The sequence below is a fragment of the Sorex fumeus genome, unplaced genomic scaffold, assembly GCF_029834395.1.
Source record: "Sorex fumeus unplaced genomic scaffold, SorFum_2.1 ptg000063l, whole genome shotgun sequence".
NCBI classification, from domain to species: Eukaryota; Metazoa; Chordata; class Mammalia; order Eulipotyphla; family Soricidae; genus Sorex; species Sorex fumeus.
Genome location: NW_026606120.1, coordinates 24,193,139 through 24,210,849, shown reverse-complemented (window position 1 = coordinate 24,210,849; position 17,711 = coordinate 24,193,139). Strand labels below are relative to the sequence as shown.

At 38.8% G+C, this 17,711-nt stretch overlaps 1 pseudogene; it reads right to left on the bottom strand.

Annotated features, from left to right (window-relative positions):
- LOC130034952 (contactin-associated protein-like 3) overlaps positions 1-17,711 on the bottom strand; it is a 166,673-nt pseudogene that overhangs the window by 37,319 nt on the left and 111,643 nt on the right.

Here is a 17,711-nt window from a genome sequence, read left to right as displayed (position 1 = left end):
AAACTCAGCAAGGAAAAAATGACTTTGAAGGAAGAAACAGAATAGAGAGGACTTATAGACCTAAGAGGGATTCACAGCCCAAAAAGAAAGAATACACATTCTTCTCCAGGGAACACGGAACATTTTTCAAAATTGACCACGTGCTAGGCCAAAAAAACATACCTCAATAGAATCAGGAAGACAGAAATAGTATCAACATTTTTTTCAAACCATGATGCACTGAACATAGAAGCGAATCACACACAGACATGGAGAACCAAACCAAACACCTGGAAATTAAACAACTCAACGTAGAACAATGAGGAAGGAAGTCAAGGACGAATTAAAAGGTACCTGGAAACATGAGAATGAAGACACGAGCTACCAGAACCTATGGGACGCAGCTAAAGCCACGTTAAGGGGAAAATTTATGGCTCTGCAAGCATTTCTCAGAAAGGAAGAAAGGGCCCACATACACACCTTGACTTCACAGCTCAAGATCTTAGAAAAGGACCAAAAAAGGAGCCCAAACCCGGCAGAAGGAAAGAGGTCAGAAAACTTAGAGTAGAAATTAACAACATGGAAACACAAAAAACAATCCAAAAGATCAATGAAACCAAGAGCTGGTTCTATGAGAAAATAAACAAGATAGATAAACCATTAGCAAGACTCACAAAGAAAGAGAGAGAGGGAGAGAGAGAGGGAGAGAGAGAACCCCAATAAACCGAATCAGGAATGAGAAGGGGAATATCACAACAGAAACCAAAGAAATTCAAAAGATCATCAGAGATTATGTTGAAAGTCAGTATGCCACAAAATAGAGAACCTAGAAGAAGTGGATAAATTTCTGGATTCTTATAATCTCCCAAGGCTGAATCAAGAAGATCTAGAATACTAGAAGAGTCCTATTAACATCAAGGAAATTGAAACTGTAATCAAAATTCTTCCAAAAAACAAAAGCTCAGGTCCAGATGGATTCACTAGTGAATTTTTCCAAACATTTAAAGAGGACCTATTGCCAGTTCTTCTCAAGCTTTTCCAAGAAATTGAAGAAACAGAAACTCTCCCAAAGTTTCTATGAATCCCATATCTCTCTAAAACCAAAAAGAAAAAAGACATCACAAGAAAAGAAAAGAAAAGAAAAGAAAAGAAAAGGCCGTTATCCCTGATGAACACAGATGCGAAGATTGTCAAGAAAATACTAGCAAATAGAATTCAAAAACTCATCAAAAATATCATTCATGTGACTAAGTGGGATTCATCCAGGGGATTCAAGGATGGTTTAACATTCAGAAATCAATCAACATAATCCATCATATCAACAAAAGAAAAGACAAAAACCGTATGATTGTATCAATCGATACAGAGAAAGCATTTGACAAGATCCAGCATCCGTTTATGATGAAAACCCTCGCCAAAATTGGGATAGAAGCCATAGTTAAAGCCATCTACCACAAGCTTATGGCAAGCATCATAATCAATGAGGAAAAACTAAGAGGTTTCCAGCTAAGATCAGGGACGAGACAAGGGTGCTCACTCTCTCCACTTCTGTTCAATATAGTACTGGAAGTACTTGCAATAGTGGTCAGGCAAGAAAAAGATATTAAGGGCATTCAGGTAGGAAAGGAAGAAATCAAGCTCTCACTATTCACAGATGATATGATAGTATACTTAGAGAACCCTAAAACCTCTACCAAGAAACACCTAGAAACAATAGACTTGTATAGTAAAATTGCAGGCTATAAAATCAATACCCAAAAGTCCATGGCTTTCCTATATGCAAATAGTGAGAGAGAAGAAAGTGACATGAAAAACACGATCCCATTTACAATTATGCCCCAGAAAATCAAGTACCTAGGAATTAGCTTGACTAATGACGTAAAAGACCTGTACAAAGAAAACTACAAAAGGCTACTTCAGGGAATAAAAGAGTACATGAGGAAATGGAAAAATATCCCCGGCTCATGGATCAGGAGAATTAACATGGTCGAAATGGCAATACTCCCCAAAGCATTGTACAAATTCAATGAGATCCCTATAAGGATACCCATGACATACTTCAAAGAAACGGAGCAATTCATATGAAACAATAGCTAAAGCAATTCTTGGGAAAAAGAATATTGGAGGAATCAACCTCCCCAACTTCAAACTTTACTACAAAGCAACAAAGGCAGAGCTGCAGACCAATGGAACAGGGTTGAATATACTGATATCTGCCCCCAAATTTATGATCATCTAATCTTTGATAAGGGAATAAGAAATGTGAAGTAGAGCAAGGAAAGCATCTTTAACAAATTGTTCCAACAAAACTGGAAGGCTACATGCAAAAAAATGGGTTCAGATCTCTACTAACACTATGTGAAAAAAGTAAGATCAAAATGGATTAAAGACCTCAACATCAGACTGGAATCCATTAGGTACATTGAAGACTAGGGTAGCAAAACCCTCCACGATATCAAAGCTAACGGTATCTTCAAAGATGACACGCCACTGGCCAAGCAAGTGAAAACATAGATAGACAAATGGGACTATCTTAAACTAAGAAGTTTCTGCACCTCAAAAGAAACAGTGACCAAACTACAAAGACAGTGCACAGAATGGGAAAGTATATTCGCCCCATACCCATCTGACAAGGGGTTGATATCAAGGATATACAAAGTACTCGTTGAACTCCACAAGAAAAAAACATCCAACCGAATCAAAAAATGGGGTGATGAAGTGAACCGAAACTTTCTCAAAGAAGAAATCTGAATAGCAAAAAGGCACATGATAACATGCTGTACACCACTAATCATCAGGGAGATGCAGATCAAAACACAAATGAGATACCGTCTCATACCACAGAGGCCGGTCCACATCAAAAGAACAAAAGCACCTGGTGTTGGCACTGATGTGGCGAGAAAGGGACACTCCTTCACTGCTGGTGGGAATGCCGACTGGTTCAGCTCTTTTGGAAAATAATATCGACGATTCTCAAAAAAGTAGAAATTGAGCTCACATTTGATCCAGCAATACCACTCCTGGGAATATATCCCAGAGAGGCAAAAAAGTATAGTTGAAGTAACATCTGCAATCGTTTGTTCATTGCAGCACTCTTTACAATAGCCAGAATCTGGAAAAAACCTGAGTGCCCGAGAACAGATGACTGGTTAAAGAAACTTTGGTACATTTACACAGTAGAGTACTATGTAGCTGTTTGAAAAGACGAAATCATGAAATTTACATACAAGTGGTACTACATGAAAAGTATCATGTTAATTGAGATGACTCAGAAAGAAAGGGATAGACATGGAAAGACTGCATTCATCTGGGGAACATAAAGTAACGAAATAGGAGACTAACACCCAAGAATGGCCGAGATTAGTACCAGGAATTTTACTTCGTGACTTGGAGGCCAACCACACATGTTAGGGGAAAAGGCAGCTCAGATAGAGAAGGGAACACCAAATAAAGGTGTTGGGAGCATCCTCCCAGGATGGGAGAAGCATGCGGAAAGTGGACTATAGATCAAACATGATTGTCACTCAGTGCCTCTCTTGCAAACCACAGGACCCAAAAGGAGAGAGAGAGAGAACAAAAGGGAATTCCACAGAGGCCTGGTGGAATGGGGGAGATGGGGGGGTGGGATGGATACTGGGATCCGTGTTGGTGGGAAATGGGCACTGGTGGAGGGATGGGTATTTGATCATTGTATAATTGAAACCCAAGCACAAAAATGTCTAAGTCTGCAACTGTATCTCATGATGTCACACTATTAAAAATTAAAAAAAAAGCAAAGTGCTGGAATATTGTGATTTCCTGACACAACACCCATTCACACAGGGCCCCAGCAAAGGTTTTGGCTCCACAGCCACCACTGACATCCTGGAAGGCCCTGGGGCAGCGCTGCCTGGGTCTATACTGGTGATCACCCCATAAGAGCAGTGACACAGGAGAGTGATATGGAAACTGTGTTGTTCTGACTCATTCCCTCTGACAGTTGTGTGCAGTATCAGTGAGGTAAACAGAGGTAGTATCAAGATCAGTTATGGGGTTCCAGCAACATCCAGACCAGAGATGTGGGCATGGAGGTGGATAATGGATCTACTTTTGATATTGAAGCAGTGAGGTTTGTTGATGAATTATATGACTTTTGTGAGAGTCTAAGGAGTAACAGGAAGAATGGCGTGACCATACACATAACTAGTAAAGTAAGATTGTTGGGTAAATATTTTCTTTATTTTTTGACATATTGTGTTAAAATATGCTGCCACGCTCCAGTTCCATGAATCTCAAAATAGTAACTTTCTTTAGATACTACATTAAAAACTCATAATACATGGGTCCAAAAAAAAGCAAGAAGAAACATCACCTGCACTTCTATGTTTATTGCAGCACTACTTACAATATTTACAATAGCAAGAGTTTGGAAACAACTTGAGTGTACAAGAAGATATGACTAGAAAAAGAAACTATAGTACATCTACATAACTAGTGCTACACAGGAAAAATAAAGTCATGAAATTTTCCTATAAATAGACGGAAATGGAGAGTATCATGTGGAGTGGAATGAGTCAGAAGGAGAGGGATGATATAGAATCACTGCATTCATTTCTGGGATACAAAAAAATAGTATGAAACTAATATTCAAGGCCATGGAAAACTGGAGCAAGGAGGACTGGTGAATGATTGGAAATCTCCACAAGTGTGTGGGGGATGAAGGGTAATCAAGCTAGAGGTGGGCCTAGTGTGACAACAAGAGTTGAAAATTGGGGCCATCTGAAGATCAGAGATCAATATACATCATAACATTTTAGTAACTATTTTCCAAAATATAATGGCCAAAATAAGAGAAGAGAAAGAGAGGGAGAGAGGGAGAGGGAGAGGGAGAGAGGTGGGAGAGGGAGAGGGAGAGAGGTGGGAGAGAGAGAGAGAGAGAGAGAGAGAGAGAGAGAGAGAGAGAGAGAGAGAGGTGCCTGCCATAGAGGCAGACGGGAGTGAAGGGGAGTGGGGGGCAGTGATGAGAGGGAATCTGGGGATACTGATGCTGGGAAATGTGCACTGGTGTAAGGATGGGTGTTGGAACATTGTGTGACTGAAACCCAATCATGAACAGCTTTGTAATTCTCAATCTCGTGGTGATTCAATTAAAGTATTAAAAACATAAAATAATTTAAAACACTCATCCAGTAGAAATGTAATGTTTTCATTTACAAGTAAGATAGTAAAACTTCATTTATGAGTGCTAATTGCATAGAGTTAGAACCCATGCACCCAAATTCCTCCTAGAGCACTGACATGTATTTTCAGGAGACAGGACAATTCCTTTATGTCACTTACTGTCCCCCTGGCAAAGCAGAGGCCCCAATGTAAAGCTTGCTTCAGAGTGTCATTGGCCTGTGTTTGTTGTCACTATCTGAGTGACAGGCAGATGCTCCTTATGGGAAAGGATGACTGTATCACTGGGCCTAGAAAACAAAGACAGCCACAAAACATTATTCTGAGCAATACACATCCACATAATAGTCTTTCATCACAGTTCAAGAGTTATCAAGCTAAATTTGTCGTTACCCAGCAGTGAGAAAAGAAAATGATTCATTTAAACATTGACAAAGATAGCAAAATATTTATTGGGGCCATCTGAAGATCAGAGATCATGTTTATTGACAACACAACAGTAAAGAAAGCAGACAGGTCCACAACTATAGTAAAGGGACAGACTAGAGGTAACATTTTTAATGCCACTAAGCAGCTCACTGCTCTAGGTTAGCCACTGTGTAAATTGTTATATGTAGAATTTTTATGCGAGTGACAGTAATCAGTCTTCATAAATTAAAAAAGCAAATAAACAATAACATTCAGGTGGTAAGCTTTATGTTTGGAATTCTCAAAACTTCAAAGGTGTTTAAGAAACTCCTACTATAGTTGTCAGCATTTCCTTATTTGTTAATGAAATGAACTTAAAAAACAAATTACTGTCCAACACCAAGGCAAAAGGTGTGATGTGATGGACTCTTAAAATGATTAAAGAGACTCACTGTGTGTGTGTGTGTGTTTGTGGGTGTAAAAGTGGCATGTTAATTATTGTCACAATATGCTCTCTTGACAATTATGAAGAATCTTCTGTATATGGGACATGTATAGAAATCATCATTTGTGGCCCCAGGAAACAGTTTATATTATAACAACAATGATGCTTCAGTACAAAAATAATATTTTAGGAAGCATAATTCTATGGTTCCATCAAACAAAGAAAACAAGGTGTAGGTGATAAGCTTGCTTTGTCACCTTTCTAGAGAAAGTAAGAACACTTATAAACTCTAAGTTTTTTATTTGTTGCATTTTAGTTGGAGGTTATGCCCAGCTGTGTTCAGGGATTTCTCCTGACTCTGTGCACAGAAATCTTTCCTGGCAGCACTCAAGAGGCCATATGGGGTAATAAAGATCAAACCCAGACTGACTGCACAGCGAGCATTTTACCTACTATGCTATTTCTTTGGTCCCAAAACTGTTGACTATTATACTGTGTACCTCAATTACATATGTGTATCTGATTTTTTAATAAATAATAACTTGTCCCACTTATCCTTATGATGCTTTGTGACAAACCTAGTAAGTTTTGATTTTTAAAATTACCAAATGACCACTCCTAGCTAGGCAAGCTGAAGCATTTTCAACTGCAATTCCATAGGTTAAAAAAAAATACTTCGAATGGCTCAACTTAATAAGCTTTGCAGAAAATCATGACTAATACTTAGTCAAATTCTGCTTAGGTTCCAAAATATTTCCTTGAAGTAAAAAATTAAAACATTTGTTTTAGAGTTTTAGCCAAGAGACCATCAGTGCTCATGGTAAGACAATACATACACATACATATGTGAATGAAATATCTTGAATGTTAAAAAAAATGCTTTGATTCTAGCTGTTTTTAAAACTCAGATAAAATGAAGTAACAGTTTTATCTGCCTAATCCCTGTATTTACCGCACACTGGCAGAAATCATCCCAAGCATATAATACCTGGTTTGGTCAGGAAGAGTGGTCAACGATCTAGAGTGCAAGCTTGGTTTATGGGGAGATCTGTCTGGAAATTAACTTTGCTAAAATAAGCTGAAACTAGTTTTAGTGTTTGATATCAGTAATGCTACAAATGAGGGCTGGAGCGATAGCACAATGGGTAGGGCTTTTGCCTTGCACGCGGCTGACCCAGGTTTAATCCCCAGCATCCCATATGGCCCCCTGAGAACAGCCAGGAGTAATTCCTGAGTGCAGAGCCAGGAGTAACCCCTGTGCATTGCTGAGTTTGACCCAAAATGAAAAAAAAAAGTATCATAGAAGAAGAATACAGCCAGAAGGCAACCAAGTTCACAAAGAACTGAAAAACACTGAAGTATACTAGAAGAAAAATAATTATATTATAACTTCTGTCACTGTCACTGTCCTCCTGTTGTTCATCGATTTGCTCGAGCGTGGCCAGTAACGTCTCCATTTTGAGACTTCTTGTTACTGTGTTTGGCATATCGAATACGTCACTGGTAGCTTGTCAAGCTTTGCTGTGAGGGCGAGATACTCTTGGTAGTTTGCCAGGCTCTCCGAGAAGGGCGGAGGAATCGAACTCAGGTCGACCATGTTGGCTGCGTGCAAGGCAAACACCCTACCCACTGTGCTATCACTCCAGCCCATTACATAACTTATTCGTTGAGTATTTTTGGTTTTAAATAACATTTTAAATGCTCTATTTCTCAAAGCAGTACAAAACTACACTTTCATTCTATTTTATAGACAATGCATAAAGAGCCCTGAAAAATCTTAAGAAATCGTAATGCAGATAGTGTTTATTAGGCAATAACAATAGTCTTTTTCATGTTGTTGCTTACTGTAAGAATCAGGCAGATTCCCTTTATCTAAGGGAATTTTGAGAAATTCTAATTTAACAGTTCTTTATGGGCACACATCATTGTTGACTATATTCATTTTATGCAGGATTTATTAATTTCCAGAGTTCCCACACCCATTAGAATTTGCCTAACTTATAATTAAATGCTTTCCTCTTACCTCTATTTTTTGTCTGATTGTGTCATACTTGGTGTTACTTTGGGGTTACTTCTGACTCGACTATCAGAGATCAGGCCTGGTGGTTCTTAGGGACTATAGATGGTGCAAGGGCTTAAACCTGGGCAGGCTACTTGGAAGGCAAGTGACTTAACCCCTGGACAATCTCTGGCCCCTTAAGGACCTCTCTATTTCCTCCCAAATTTGTAAATGTTACATATCAGATAATTTCTCACAATAATTTTAAACATTCAGTAAGAGAACTTCTAAACCTATGTCTATTTTGTGTTTGGTTCCTTTCCTCATGCACCAGGAATAATTCTTACTGCTTGCTGTATTTCGTAGACTGCTTTTTGAGGCATAGCAGAACTTTTGACTCCTTACTTACATTGGGAAATTTACTGGGAGAAATATTGGGTCAACTTTCAAGTTTCACAGTACTTGGGAGAAAATAATTGGTGAGATCATAATTACCATCTAGAAGTACATAATTTGAAACTCAAATATAGGCTCTCCATTGGGTTTTGTTCTGTTTTCTCACTAATAAAGAGACCATTACTCAGCATTGTAACACATTCTCATATTTATTAGGTGGGATTCTTCTCTCACCTGGCTTCTATTATAGGATGTATTTTAGCTATTCATTCTTCGTTTCTTGTCCATATACATTTTGGAACAATTTGTCAACATTCTAAACAACCACAAAATTTGTCAACATTCTAAACAACAACAAAAATATGTTTGACATTCACTTGGAACTAAATTAAATCAATTAATTATTTAATGAAAAATTAACTTTTCCTTTAAGGGAATTATTGCAAAAATGTGGTGTAGATGCTCACATAAGTTTTCAGAACTTTTATAATTTTTTTCAACATCTTGCATATTATGGTGTTTCATTCCTCTCAGTTAATTTAGAAGGAAGTTTCATAGTATTTATTTATGTTTCTTCATAGAAATACAGTTCAATATTCATGATCTGTTATTAACTTGCTTTTTTTGTGAGCAAGCATATTGCCTATGCATAATGCAATTTTTATTCATTTCCAATGTTCTGTGGCTTGAATGGACACATTTATTTTGATGTTTTTAACATTCATTTCTAGCACCATTACATTATAATTAGAGAAACTGCTCATATTATCATAATTAAAAAATTTACTTAATGGAATCTGTGGAAAGTCACTTTATGAAAATTCACTATGCATGCCTAAGATAATCGTGTATTCTGTTAAGTTTATGGGCTGAAAAAGTCAACTTTCTAATTTAATTTAATTTGTTTATTAATTTCAGTTGTTTTGGAGAACACATCTGAAGGTACTCAGGGTTTACTACTGACTCTGAACTCAGGATTGATTCTTAGCGGAGTTCAGAAGACTGTATGTGGTATGTGGAATCAAATCCAGTAGGCCCCGTGAAAGCAATTTCCCTACTCACTGTATTATCCCTCTCAGTTGATATCTTAACTTTATTTATTTAGATTTAGGGTGGTGGTTGTGGGCTACACCCTCAGGGCTCAGGGATATTCCAACTTGATTCTGTGCTCAGAAGTGAACCTTGGAACTCCGGAAACAATATGCTCTTCTGGTTTAGTTTCAAATCAGGTTTGGTCATGATATACAAAAGAAAATTCTTAACCCCCTATTATCTCTCTGGCTCATTCATCTTGATAGTTTGTGTGTGTGTGTGTGCGTGTGTGTGTGTGTGTGTGTGTGTGTGTGTGTGTGTGTGTGTTTCCGGCCACACCTGACAGTGATCAGGACTAACTTCCAGTTCTGTGCTCAGGAATCACTCTTAGATATGCTTGGGGGATCAAATGCAGTGCCAGAGATCAAACCAAAACTGGCTTCATGCATTAAGTAAATTTTTTAATTATGATAGTTTTTGTAATATGATAAGTTTCTCTAATTATAATGCAATGGTGCTAGAAATGAATGTTAAAAACATAAAAACCTTAGTCTCTGATCTATCCCTGTGGGTCCCTTTCTTCAAAATATTTTACATCTTTAGTAATTAGTGTCTGGCTTTTTAATTACTAACTGAATTGTTTATATCACGGTTGGTTATAAATTTGTTTTGCGGTTTTATTATTTTCCATATATATTGTGAATCATTTATATTAAAAGCATTTTTATTATAAAGTTAGGATCATTAGTTCTTTATGGTAAAATTTTAAAGTTTCATATTATAGTGACAATAAGTTTTCCCACATTAAACTTTTCAAACTTTACTATCTTGATTTTGTATTTGCTTATCAAATGGATTTTTGTACTTTTAATATTTCTGCGTGAACAAAGAAGATATAGTTGTACTCTATATTCTTTTGAATTAACAAAAATTTCAATAATTCATTAATTCTTTCTTCCTACATAGATTTGAAGAGCACATGTTTTATTTCTATTGTCAGACATTTCCTTTAAAATTTTGATGTATGTACCTGAAGAAATTCTTGATAATATATACGATCACGATCATCCTGTTGTTTGTCGATTGCCCCGAGCAGGCACCAGTAACATTTCCTTCTTCCTAGCCCTGAGATTCTAAAAAGCGCCACATTCCAGGCTCTTTCAGCCTGGCTGTCCTTGCCGGGGATAATATATACTAAAATATTAATTCTAAATTTCAGTATTTTCAGGGCCAGAGCACTTTGGGCATTCTCCTTGCACATTCAATCCACAGCATCACATGTAGTCCTCCAAGCACTGCCAGGAGTAATTCCTGAGTGCAAATCCAGGAGTAACCCCTGAGTATTGCTGGTGTTACCCAAAAAAGCAAAAAAAAAAAAAAAAATACAACCACTATTTTCACTGTAAGCATTACTTTGTTTTTGTAAGTTATTATCATTAATAATTGGATTTCTTTGCTTCTTGCGTTTCAATTTCTCTTATGTAGTTATATGTTCTTTCTACCTTATGCAACATGTCTGACATTTATCTCTTATATTGCACCCTCAAATCTTGTAAACTTCTTTCTTTGATGTAACTAGAAACCAATATTTCTCAAAGTAGGTGATGGTGAAGGACTGGTGTTCATCTCAGATGCATCTTTGTTTGCTTAAAAAAGAGATTTCCAGGGACATGTGAGTAATTTCTTAGTAAGTAAAGGCCCTCCCGTTGATCATCGATTTGCTCGAGCGGGCCCAGTAACGTCTCCATTGGAGACTTTGTTGTTACTGTGTCTGGCATATGGAATACTCTCGGTAGCTTGCCGGGCTCTCCGAGAGGGGCGGAGGAATCGAACTCGGGTCGGCCATGTTGGCCGCTTGTAAGGCGGACGCCCTACCCGCTGTGCTATCGCTCCAGCCATAAAATGTTTTAAATGTTAAAAATAATTTTTAAACAATTTAAGTTAAACAGTTTAATTTAAACTGAAATATTTCATATTGTTATAATAGTTTTAAAGTTTAAATGTATCTGAAACCTTCCCATAAGACTACTCTATCATTCTGAAAACTATTCTGTGGCAGAGGTGGAGAGTTAGGACAGGAGGAGGGTTATTTGCCTTGCAAACTGATGATCTGGTTCCCTCTAGGAATCCCAAAGAGTTCTCTGATCCCAGACAGGAGTGATCACTAAGTACAGAAACTGGAGAAAACTCAGAATTTCTAGATGGAGCCCAAAGACAAAAACAAAAAACAAATAAATAACTTATTTTGTGGAGTCTGATGGCAGAAAATTTCTTCTGTGTTTGCTGCTTCATTTTATTTTACTTTTGAAACTAATAGCTTAGTATTTTAAAATTTAAAAAAACTCTCTATTTCAGAGTTTTTCTGTCCTTAGTTTATTCTCTATGCTGTTGGAATGCAATTGTTTATAATTGTCTTGACTTCTAAGTGCATCTCTGTTACTCTGTAGTCAATTTCTTGCATTTCTTTTCCATTAACTTTGATGTTCACGTTCTTTGATTTTACCATGTTATGTCCAGATCAGATTTTCCATACCTTTTGAGCCTTTTCAAAAAAATATTACTTAGTATCCCATTGAAAATCTATCTTATAAGCAAACAAAACAACTACCTCTTTCTCCAACTTATCTGGGAAGCTAATATGATTCACAGAATGATTTCAGTAAGTCCCATGGTGAAGTATCCCCTACTGTGGGGGACACTGTTCTAGGTATTTGATGGTATAAGTAAAATTGGACTTGAGTCTAGAGGACCTCTATCATCCTCTCATCCTATGATCAAACTAATCCACATGCCAAGGGAAGATTAGCTATGTGGCTATTGAAAACATATCTTTAAGCTAGAAAGGTCAGCATGCAGCAATTTTATTAATTGGGCTAAAGTTTACTGCAAGCTACATAAAAAAATTAAAAATAAAATAAAATAAAATTTACTGCAAGAAATTTTGGTACATCTACACAATGTAGTACTATGTAGCTGTGAGAAAAGATGAAGTCATGAAATTTACATACAAGTGGTACCACATAGAAAGTATCATGCTAGGCAAAATGAGTCAGAAAGAGAGAGACAGACATAAAAAGATTGCATTCATCTGGGGAACATAAAGAAACAAAATAGGGGACTAACACTCAAGAATAGCCAAGATAAGTACCAGGAGGTTTGCTCCATGGCTTGGAGGCCAGCCACACATTCTAGGGGAAAAGGCAGCTCAGATAGAGAAGGAAGCACGAAACAAAGGGTGTTGGGAGGATCCTCCCAGGATGGGAGAAGCACGCTGAAAGTAGACTAGTAAAGTAAGTAAAGTAAAGGCCCTCCCATTGATCATCGATTTGCTCGAGCGGGCCCAGTAACGTCTCCATTGGAGACTTTGTTGTTACTGTGTCTGGCATATCGAATACGTCACGGGGAGCTTGCCAGGCTCTGCCGAGCGGGCGAGATACTCTCGGTAGCTTGCCGGGCTCTCTGAGAGGGGTGGAGGAATCAAACTCGGGTCGGCCATGTTGGCTGCGTGCAAGGCAAACGCCTTACCGCTGTGCTATCGCTCCAGCCTATAGACCGAAAATGATTGTCACTCAATGCCTCTTTTGAAAACCATGGCACCCAAAAGGAGAGAGACAAGAAAAGGGAATGCCCTGCCACAGTGGCAGGGTGGGTCGGGGGAAGGAAGGGGGATGGGGAGTGGGGAGGGATACTGAGATCTGTGGTGGTGGAAAATGGGCACTGGTGGAGGGATGGGTACTTGATCATTGTATAATTGAAACCCAATCACAAAAATTTGTAAGTCTACAACTGTACCTCATGGTGTTTCACTAATAAAATTTTTTTTTTTAATAATTTATTTATTTATTGGATCACTGTGGGAAAAGTTACAGAGCTTTCGGGTTTAGGTCTCAGTCATGTAGATACCAAACATATTTCCCTTTACCAATACTCATTTTTAACCCCGAACCCCAATAGACCCCCACCTCCCACCCCTCCCAATTCTTGTGAGGCAGATGAGTTCTAGTTAATACTCTATCTACTTTGACTAGATAGATTATTTCGATAGAAGATGCACAATTATTGTTTAGAGTTTACGACCCACCCCCCACAATCAGACATGCTGAAACAGCGTTGTGAAATGATTTGCTTTCTACAACTTGGTTTAAGAATAAAATGATGTCGCGCGGCCGCAATAGCGGCCGCGCGGTTTTGAATTTCTGCTATTTTACTTATTGACCCTGGAAGAATTTCTATTAAAAGTCAGCTAGTTAAGAGATTGGTTTGTGTGCCCTGGAGTCGTGGCCGTGCCGGAGAGCCGCTCGTGGGGGGCAGCTGGCGACCTCGGTGGGGCGTGGGGGACGGCCCACAAAGCCCCCCTTCCCATGAGGTCCCTGCCGCTCCCGCCAGCCCCGGCTCAAACCTGCTTTCCACAAGGCTCCCGTGCGGCCGCCATCTTTCTTTCCAGAGAGGAGCGGGCGGGCTGGTCAACGCCCTTCCCCCTCCGGGCAGGCTTGGTGGCGCGCGGTTTAACACAAGTCCCTTTGCTTTTCTGCTCCAAGCGGCTGGTTCTCTGTGCTAAGTCCTTGTGCCTCCGGGGCCGTGGCCGTGCCGGAGAGCCGCTCGTGGGGGGCAGCTGGCGATCTCGGTGGGGCGTGGGGGATGGCCCACAAAGCCCCCCTTCCCATGAGGTCCCTGCCGCTCCCGCCAGCCCCGGCTCAAACCTGCTTTCCACAAGGCTCCCGTGCGGCCGCCATCTTTCTTTCCAGAGAGGAGCAGGCGAAAATTTTTTTAAAAAAGAAATTTAATACTATAATGCTTTTGAATGGGTAGCATTAACTTGGTATTCCAATATTTTCTTATCAGAAAAATTAAACAGACAATGATTACTATGCACTGGTGAGCAGAAAAGTTAAACTTGATATTTTAGGCTTCAGATTAAATACACCATACACATAAAAGAGCTTATTTTTAATTTGCTTGGAAATCCTTTAATCTATTCTCACTTTAGTCATGTCTGATGTCTGCTAAGATACATGGTTTAAGCAACGAAAAAAATTACAGTTTGCACAGAAAAATGATATTCACCATTTATTCCAGCCAGCATCACAGTTGCAGTAATATTGAGAATCAATGCAATTCCCCTCTAATTCACAGGTACATTTTTGGGCATCAGGCAGAGAGCCTCCCCAGTAAGTGTGTGTTTCATTGGTTCTTCCAACCCACCAGCTCACTGGGGTTCCATCTGCAAGACAAGAATGAGAAAGATGACACTTACATTGTCCCCCACTACCTGTGGCCCCAGTACCATTCCTGTTTTCTCCTTCTATTTAAAAAGTGAGATTGAAAATTTTTGTTTCAAAACTATAATTGCATGATTTATGTTTTATTAGAAAACGATCAAGGATGTCCTAGCTCATTCTGGCCTGGCATTTCCATGTTTATCTTGAGGATTATAATACTTGGATACAATAGCTAAAAATAATTGGCACTAGAAAACCAGAATAATTTAGACTCTGAATATAAAAATCTGTTTGATATCCTTAAAAGCTACTGGAAGAATTTATGATTATGTGAAAAATGGGCTTATTTCGCTTGACTTGCTAGCTAAAATGTGGATATTTTCTGTTATGTCTTAAAAGTTGCTTGGAGGAAAAACGTGAGTTCTTGCTCACTTTGACTAGGTTAGCACTATATTTGTAATGATGCTGTTCTTGGATCTTTAAGTCTCAGGTGAGCCCTGGAGCAAACCTAGTTCTTCAACACAACCCCAACCTCAGTGCAAACGAAAATTAAGTGACCAGGTCAAAACCAGCCTCGACCCCATATTACTACACATTCACATTAACAGGGACCCCGTGGGCAATGGCAGTTTACCTGGGAAGGAAGATTACAAGAGAGGGAACATTAAAGCAGGCATTAGAGAAACACTCAGCAGAAAATAGCCAGGAGGGAACAGGAATACCATCAGATACACTGGCTCTGTCTGTTTCAGTGTGCTCTTTCAGACCGCTAGGTCATTCCCAACAGACGCCCCCTCTTCCCCCGAACTGGACCATCACCCCGCTTTTCCCAAATATGCACAGCCGCCACTGTCCATGATTGCTCCCTGTTGGAAGAAACTTCTACTTCTGCTGAGAGCCTCTGAGCTTATAAGCACATTAACTGCATTCACTGCCACCCACCTCAGGCCCCGTCCATGAGATATGTGCCAGGAATTCAACATCAATGATTTATTTCTTACTATGTTGAAAACTTATCTCTAGGGAGGGGAAAATTTCCTTTAGCTTAAGAAATATTTAAATGATACTTTCCCAAATATTTTGAAAAGTCAAAGTCCAATAATTATTCTTCCAGAGACTGACTAGCAAATTATTATACATAACTTCACTTCTGTATGTTTACATCAGAATTATTCATTTCTCTATAAAACAAGCAATCATTCAGAATAAACCAAAGAAAAGTTAGAGTCTAATTCTTCTTGAAAAGCAGCAGAAAAGATATCAATGTACAGAGAGCACGACTCCTCTTAATTATCTTTAGCGCCCTGCTTGACCCTCTTTGCGAACCAAAATACTAAAGGTTGCTATTGCAGCATCTTTGATGGTCACAGAGTTCTCAGTACCGTGATCAAAGTTTCCAAGAATGTCAACGTCATCTTGTAACTTCTTTTACCATCCATAATCAAGTCTCCTTAAACTAGCGCCAACATAAAGGCCCTGAAGATGTTAAAGAAAAGCGTTCATATCCTCTCTTGACAGCATTCCTTCCTCACCCTCCCCAGCCCTTTGCAAATCCACCCTACTCCATGGACGTTGCAATGACATCCCAGATCAGTGGTATCCCCTCTTGTGATCAACACAAATAAATGTCCAAGCAGCAACTGAATATTGACTACCATTCTCCAGTGGACCCATATAATTGTGAAGAATGTTCTCCCTCACACTGTAGCATTCTTTACTGCTTTCAAAATGCATCCTTTCTTGACGGCGTGGGAAGAGGGGGTAGAAGAGGAGAAGTTTAGGCAACACCCATGTGTGCTCAGGTTTTACTCCTGACTGTGCTTGGGGATCACTCCTAGTGGTACCAGGGATCAAATCAGGATCAGCCATAGGCAAGTGCCTTAATACCAACTCAGAAGACTTCTCCTCTCCCCCTACCCCTGCCTCAGTGCAGCATTCCATAAAACATTACAATAAATAAAATCCTTGTGAAGGCTTAGTTATTTTTACTTCATAAGGATGGTATTGATTTCCTGCATATTCATTTGTGTATATTGATTATTCAGAGAAAATCAATGCAACAATTTCAAGGCCTAGTAGGCTACACTATTTGTCTACCGCATCTTTACCTTACTTAAGAACTTCTAAAAATACATAGAACTGTACTGAATATATCTAAATTAAGTTTGTGCTAAAAGTTAGTAGCAGCATATAAGTAATGTATATAAGTTGAGCATAGAAAGAAAATGAAATTTCTTATTTCATTTCCTTGCAAGAATTTGACAGGCTTCAAAGTATTTTCTCCTTCCATCTCCCCACTCCAATTAAATGTTTGTTTTCATTTGGTGATATGGCTGCCATATATCTATATTAAAGGGTTGACAACTTTAAGTAATCACTTGCAAATCAACAGGTAGATATTCATTCACTCTCTGTGCACAATTTTTACTTATCTTTATGGGGTTCAATTTCTGGTATAGATTATATTCTGGGATATGTTTTTCCGGATACTCTGGGTGGGTTTGTTTTTAACTCTGGCAGTGGTTAATCACCTGGTTAGCACTAATTTGCTCTTCTAGAGGGTGCTTGTACGTTCTTCTACAATTTCAGTTTGGTGTTCCATTTTACAGTAACCAACTGCCAAACTAAAGTAAGTAAGTACTAAACCCTCTAGTACTAACTGTACATTCAGTAAACTGAAAATAAGTAGCACTTACTTGATACACATTTTCTGTGTGCAATTAAATCCTGCTGAGATTACTGTTTGAAGACAGAGTACTGAGATTATTTCCCAGCTGCGGGGTGATTTGCTGGGCATGGAAGCACAAGAGCCTTGTCTCCCTTCTTCTGTCCCCCAACTAACTATGTCGATCAGAGAAAGAATAAAGTAGAAATCCACATGTTTCAAGGAAGCCATGGGGCTGCATATTTTGACAAAATGAGATATTGCAAAGGAAAAAATAAAAAACCTGATAATTATTAAAAGTATAATAGATACTTTTTTCTTTGGCTTGAAAAGCTGAAATCTCAACCTCACAGTGCTCAGAGCTTACTCCTGGCTCTATACTCAGGGTCACTCCTGATGGGGCTGGAAGGA